This window comes from Calidris pugnax, unplaced genomic scaffold, assembly GCF_001431845.1.
Source record: "Calidris pugnax isolate Ruff unplaced genomic scaffold, ASM143184v1 scaffold105, whole genome shotgun sequence".
NCBI lineage: Eukaryota > Metazoa > Chordata > Aves > Charadriiformes > Scolopacidae > Calidris > Calidris pugnax.
In genome coordinates, this window is record NW_015090857.1 from 927,819 (window position 1) to 935,472 (window position 7,654).

General features: G+C 42.5%; 1 long non-coding RNA gene across 1 annotated transcript in view; it reads left to right on the top strand.

Moving 5' to 3' along the window:
* The window catches only part of LOC106889159, a 38,317-nt gene that overhangs the window by 25,450 nt on the left and 5,213 nt on the right, over positions 1-7,654 (top strand). The gene's annotated exons all lie outside the window — the stretch shown is intronic.

Consider the following 7,654-nt stretch of genomic DNA (forward strand, 5'->3'; position numbering starts at 1 on the left):
TTTGCAATTAGTTACCACACCCAAAGCAATCCTCATGCCCAATCACACTCAGATTCCCCAGCTATAAGCTCTGTTATGATTCCATCATGCCATGTAACCACAAACTTTTAGTTTCTGAAAGCAAAGCATACAATATTTCTTCTTAGCTAATGGCAACATCAGAGAGATTTTGCACATTGGCAATAACACCAAACTCCTGGAAAAATTGGATCCTTGGCCCTCAGATATTAAACTGTGTCTCTGGATTTCTTTTAAATCACCATCTTTGACACCCGATAGCACTGAGGACAGTCAGAAGTGAAAATGACAGGGAGTGAGAGGAGTCCACTAGAGCAGAAGGACTTGGGCCCACCAAGGGAGCGGGGAGATTGGACTCCACAGGGTTTCTTTGCATAGGAGTCAGAGGGAGGAAAAGGTTAGGGGCTGACCTGCTGGAGAGCAGCTCTGTGGAAAAAGCTCTGGGAGTCCTGGTGGACAACAGGATGCCCATGAGCCAGCAATGTGCCCTTGTGGGGGCATCAAGAAGAGTGTGGCCAGCAGATCGAGGGAGGCTATCCTCCCCCTCCACTCTGTCCTGGTCTTCCACTATATATATTCAGCTACACAATTGTAATAGCAAAAATAGCCTTTCTAACCTATTTCTGGAACCATTGCTTCTGTATTCATCTACACAATTGTAATAGCAAAAATAGCTTTTCTAACCTATTTCTGGAACCATTGCTTCTGCTGGTGAGTGGGAGCTTGGAAACCGTGATTCAAAGGGAACTGTCATTCGGAGGAGTTGTCGTGACGGCTGCTCCCGTCGGTTGTATTCCCCACGGACTGGCAATGATGTATTCTTGTGTTACAGTTAGCATCAGAAGCAGATACACTCCCAAGGAGACTGAGAGACTTGGGTTCACCATTCAATGGGTCAATGGTCCTATTCCACCAACTTTTAGGGGCACGATCCATGTCAAATGTAGATACTGACGATGTCTTGTTCTGAAAGCCCACTATTTTGCCCAGCAGGTTTCTGGTATTTTGTGAAATCTGACATGACACCTGTGGTTGGTAAGGATTCTTTCTTCCTTTTAGTTTTAGAAGTATCAGAGGAATATTAGCAGAGCAGTAGAGACCTGTTGCAGAAATATTTTCGGCCGTTTCTACACAGTCTGCAAATTTTTCTGGCGTCATCCTGGCATAATTTTAATGTTTTGTAAAGAAATCCACTACTTTAAGGTTTTTTTCACTGAAATCTCTAAAAGCATGACACAAGATCAGTTCACTTTCCTTAAAGCTCAAAACTACTTCAAAATTATTTTATATTCAAAAATTCAGAAACAAAAATTGTTTTATTTTTACAGATGGCAGAAAAGCGATATCCATCCTCCTCTGAGCAGATCAAAATGCGTGATCTCAACCTGGTCCACAAAACAGGTCACATAGTAAAATGAAATGCTTTTACTATGTTTTCATTGGAAGCTTGGTAACAGAGGTGCAGGGTAGTCAGCAAGCAATTTTGAAATGGTTTAGTGGTCCAAGAGGTTTCAAAACTACTCAACTGTTACAAAAACAATTAAAAAAAAACCCCAAGAATATTATATTGAAAAACTAAACTATTCTAAATGTTAACATTAACAAATTATTACTACAGAAACAAGGACATAACCTCACACAGTCTGAGTAGAGTGGGTCAGAAGGGAGGCCAGTCCTGGATTTTAAGTGACAGTTTTAACTGGAAGGATGAATTTCCTACTGATATCGTAGTATCAGCCTCCTCAAATGCCGTAGGAAACTAAATATGGACACAAACTAGTGGTTCAGTCCTGTCCATGCTGAGCTTTTCACATCACCTGCAGAGTCTGCTGTATTTCCCATGCAGGATGTGCCAGAATATCTTTGATTTTACCAGTGACTTGTACAAAAGGACACTGCATGGTCCCTTGCTGTCTAATTGGTGTCAACTCCTGGATGATTGCCAGATACCTATGCCAGATATTCAAAGAAGATCATTGGCTATGTTATTTAGGAGTAGACCACCCCCCTTCTACCAATGCTCCACCATAATCGTCTCTTGAACGCCCTTAAGATTGCTCACTGCAATATATTTTGTTGATACAAGACTGAAGTAGTTTTGCATTACTGTTTTCCTAAATGGAAAATGCAAAACTGCCAGCTTAAATAGGTAGAAAGAAATTCTACCAAGAAAGAAATCTTAGGTTTTGTTGTGGTTCTGCCACACATGAAATGCTCGTATCCATTAGAGGTGAAATTGCAATCCACATTTAATACAGCATGTAGGCAGCAGTCAGAGGAGAACCATAGTCTAGGAGACAAGCAGTCAGTAATCAGGAATTACTCAATTCTCACCCATCTTGCATGCAATAAAATCCAATGAGCAGAAGCTCATGTTGAAACACAGTGAAAATCAGCCTAATAACCAAAATGAGTGGAGGGTCTGTTACCCAATGAGCTACCAAAATCTCTGTGTGACTACTGAGGTGGTCTCTATGTCTTCAAGACTATTCCAGAAGACAGGGCTCTCCATTCTCAGGACCTTCCCCTTGATGCTGAAAATAGAAGGTTACCTTGGAGTACTGCAATTGAGATATGAAAGAGCAACTATGCACATCAAGGAACCTTTAATTACTAGTGTTGGGATATATTGTTCTTCATTAAAATTCTCTGTAGGAAAAAGCACTAATAACCTGATTTTCTTTTTTTCGACGTGGTTGCATCTTGTAATTTATTGCCCTTGTGTGGTTCAAAGACTCTTTATACTGTTGCTTCATATTATCCTGCTTTCTCCACAATAAATATATAATCCTTTACTGCTGTATGAGTGGCAGAGGCCAGTGGTTTTCCAGTTGAAGACTAACTATCATCCTGCACCATACTGCTGTATGAGTGGTAGAGGCCAGTGGTTTTCCAGTTGAAGACTAATTCCAAACCTTTCATCTATGTTTTTGGGTACAGAGTCACCTGTTAATGCCCCAAACCATCTGTGTTTTTGGGTACAGAGTCACCTGTTAATGCAGTAAAGCCTATCGTGCAATATCAACAAGAGCCGTTAGCTGTCAGCCATCCTCTCATATTTTGGTGATGGTATGACCAAATAGATATAAATCAGTGGTGTTCTTGTTAAAGTTTGAAATCAAGCAAATAGGTCCACCATGTTACTGGAAAAAAGAACATAAGAGACTTGTACTGGAAATTAGCTTTCTGCTCTTGTTCTGTATCAGAAGCTGGCACAGCCAGAGCGGCAATTTACTTTAAGAACACTCTCAGTCAAGGAAAAACAGCTTTTTCCAATGCATAATATAAGGTCATTTTTTACTATATGAGTATTACCAGAAAGACTGTATGTTTCACCTTTATATGAAGATGTTTCTGTCTGGAGGTGGGGGAAGGGACTCGAAGGGAACAAGGAATTGGGTTGTCTGTGTGTTGTACATTTAGTGAGTATTTTTACTACTTTAGTCGTTTTCATTTATATAAATCAAGTTTCTGCTTTTTTATCTATATCTTACTTCTCCCCAAGGCCACTCTGCAAATGCAGTGACACTTCAGCAAAGGGTAATTGAAGCTGCAGCACGTTTACAGCAAAATGCCATTTTTAAAGGGTGTAATGAAACATACTGCAGCGGCAGGATTTTTAAATTCAGTATATGGAAACTGATTCCCTGTAGGAATAAGAGACCTGAGGATTTAGAACTATATCATATTGGCTGCCACTTCTTCAGCCCTCCAGGCAATAGCTTTCCACAGTAAACTTTTGTTTTGTGTGACCATAAAAGCCCTGATATTCAACAAGAGAACATCCCGAGCAGCTCAAAGAAAAAGAAAATAAATGAATGCACCACAACAAAAAAAATCACAACAGGAAGGTTTTTTGTTCCATAGCAAGTGCAACTGCTACCAAATCCTGTCCAGAATTTCCTACTCCTGGTACATGCTAGCCTGAGCCTTACTTTGGCTCTGCAGCTGATATTCCCCCTCCCCACACTTTCTCCTCGCACCCCAAGGCAATGAGATAATGAAATGTAGTTGCAGAGAAAACGTCTTGCAGAGAAGAAGTAGCTTTTGGAATTTTAACAGGCTCTTTCTGTTTTATATTTTCATTTTTTCTGTTTCATAGAGCATTATCTTGCTTTTTTTTTTACAAAAGCAATCTTTGATACGTGTTTTAACCCTTCAGTACTTCAGTCTAGAGTCAACTAATTATTTTCTTACTGGCCACAAAAGTCAACAGTGATTAGCAAAAGCAAGATACCAGGAATTAAACCATGCCCATTAAAAAACAGCAGGCTCATTAAGTAAAATGCTTCAGCTCATTCAAACTGTTTTTTCTGCTACATCTACTCACTTCTGGAGTCTTTGGAATATAGGTCATTTTTGCAGTTGTAGATCTGTAGCAAGATTAGATACTCCAATTAGTCAGGTAAGAAAATGGCAGGTATTCTAATATTCTAAGGGGACTATTGTGTTTTTTTCCTACTAAATGAAAGCGCATATATAATGAATTTCATTTATTATTCAGGGATAATTTTGAAAGTCTTATATAAGTCTTTAAATGTTATAAAAAATTAAAAATAGGCAGCAGCAACTTTTAAACTTCAAAGGTGAATGGCAAGGTAGAATTAATTCTTTTCTTAACATCAGCAATGTTTTTATTCCTTTTAAAAATGAGGTTTGGACAATAAGGGGGTCAGTATATACATAATATTTCATTTACACTAGGAGAATAGCCTGTACATTACTGATGGTTGACTATCTTAAATCAAAATTGGAAAGAACAAACGTTAAACAGTCTTTGACAGCACTGATGTGATTGGAAGGGCAAATTCACCCCTTGGTTTTGGAAAATACAGTTCATTTCAGTGACGGAGTGTCTGAGATGAGGTTTAATGGGATGGGATGAGGTTTAATAAGGCCAAGTGCCGGGTCCTGCATTTCAATAACAACAACCCCAGGCAACGCTACAGGCTGGGGGCCGACTGGCTGGAGCTGCCTGGCAGAAAAGGACCTGGGGGGGGTGGTGGACAGCCGGCTGAACATGAGCCAGCAGTGTGCCCAGGTGGCCAAGAAGGCCAACAGCATCCTGGCCTGGATCAGACCAGCATGGCCAGCAGGAGTAGGGCAGTGATGGTGCCTCTGGACTGGGCACTGCTGAGGCCTCACCTCAAGGGCTGTGTCCAGTTCTGGGCCCCTTAGCACATGAAGGACATTGAGGTGCTGGAGCGTGTCCAGAGGAGAGCCACCAAGCTGGTGAGGGGTCTGGAGAACAAGTCCTACGAGGAGAGGCTGAGGGAACTGGGCATGTTTAGTTTGGAGAAGAGGAGGCTGAGGGGAGACCTCATTGCCCTCTACAACTCCCTGACAGGAGGGTGGAGAGAGGTGGGGGTTGGCCTCTTCTCCCAAGGGGATAATGACAGGAGCAGAGGAAATGGTCTGAAGTTGGGGCAGGGCAGGTTTAGATCAGATATTGGGAAGAATGACTTTCCTGAGAGGGTGGTCAGGCACTGGAACGGCCTGCCCAGGGAGCTGGTGGAGTCACTATCCCTGGAGGTATCTAAGAAATGTGTAGATGTGGCACTTCAGGGCATGCTCTAGTGCCTGAGATTGTTGGGTTGTGTCTGTTTGTGGGTGGGTGTGGTGTGGGTTTGTTTGAGTTTTTTTCTTGGTTTTTGTTTTTTTGAGGGGTTTTTTTTTGTGTGGTTGGATGCGATGATCTCAAAGGTCCCTTCCAACCACGACTATTCTGTGCTTCTGTGAGATGAGGAAGTTATCGGGCCAGTAACACCCGTATCTGGAGAAGCAGAGAAAGGTCACCAAAAAATAAGAGGAAGAAAGGAAGTGTCCTCTCCAGCCTGCATTTGGGTTCATTCACTATTCAATGTGATGCCAACATGTGAGAATATTGTGTGTGCCTACACTGCTGGTGGGGCTGTGAGTCTGGATCTGGTCAGTGATCTAATGGCCTGAATGACCATTCACATGCAAAATTCACTCTGCATCCACTTTAATAAATAATCTGACTCCAAGCCATCCCTACATAGTATAAATCATGCTCTGCCCTGTGATAATTTGGGATGCAAAAATTGATGCTTCATTGTCAGCAATATCTCCAGTCACCAGTGCCAGGGTAAAGTATTTCCTGGCGTTTATGTTATTCCATAAGCTGTGAAGTGTTGGTTACTGTCTCTCAGCTAAAACACGGTGTCTGACCCTGTGAGCACTGTTTCAAGTGAATGTAGTTTGCTTTTCATTAAAAACAGACTGTCTTAGCCATAACCAAAGATGTGAGTGCTCTCTCAGTGCAAGGTGAAATGTTAATTCACATTCAGTGTTGATTTGCCCTGAAATGGAGCACACACAGAACATTACCACCTTTCTGTTCATGGTGTAGCTGCTTCAACTGTGAAGCTTCCTGAACTATTCTGCAAGAACTTCTCTATACTAAATACCAGTATCTCAATACTTTTCCACCCATGCAACATTTAGAATTCAGTTTCCCTCCCATGGCCAAGACACCTCATCCTCCTTTACCCAGGTGGGCTTCCTGACCTACCAGAGAAAGAAATTGTGACCTCGGTTTCCCATATGGATGGACAGTATGTGGTCCTATCCATGTTGGGGAAGATTTCAATTTCACAAAGTTTCTGCTAATAAGATGGTGATTGGAGCTTATTTACTCACATACTTCCTGTGTTAGGCCTACAAGTATGGTACGTCTGACAATGAAACCAAACATACAACATTAGCACACCATTCCATACATGTAGCTAATGTGTCACCATATAGCAAAAATCTGTTTGGAATTTAGACTCTAACACATGCATATAAAAATCAAAATACAAACCATTTTTTATGTGCTTGTACCATGCGACAATATCACTATCATGTATTTGGCATCCTAGATTATTATAATAGTCATGTTAATCAAGACGCAGAAGAGAAACAAAGGCCTCTGTATATATTAGTTTCACTGGGGAGTCTTGTCATTTTAAGTTCATCATAATTAAACAGTATGAATAAACTATTTAAGGAGAGACTAGTGAAGATTGAACTTTAGTAAGTTATAGAATCATGGAATGGTTTGTGTGGGAAGGGACCTTAAAGATCATCAAGTTCCAACCCCCTGCCCTGGGCAGGGACACCTCCCACCAGACCAGGTTGCTCCAAGCCCCATCCAGCCTGGCCTTGAACCCCTCCAGGGATGGGGCAGCCACAGCTTCTCTGGGCAACCTGTTCCAGTGTCTCACCACCCTCACAGCAAAGAATTTCTTCCTGATATCTAATCTAAATCTGCCCTCTTTCAGTTTAAAACCATTACCCCATGTCCTTCTTACATGCCCTTATCAAGAGTTCCTCCCCAGCTTTGCTGGAGCCCCTTGAGGGACTGGGAGGGGCGCTAAAGTCTCCGCGGAGCCTTCTCTTCTCCAGGCTGAACCCCCCAACTCTCTCAGCCCCCCCTCCCTGCAGAGGGGCTCCAGCCCTCCCAGCATCTCCGGGGCCTCCTCTGGCCCCAATCCAACAGCTCCATGTCCTTCTGCTGTTGGTGTCCCCAGAGCTGGAGGCAGCACTGCAGAGGAGTCTCCCCAGATAGACAGAATCCCCCCTTCGCCCCTCTGGCCACGTTGCTGGGGGGGCAGCTCAGGATGTGGGTAGT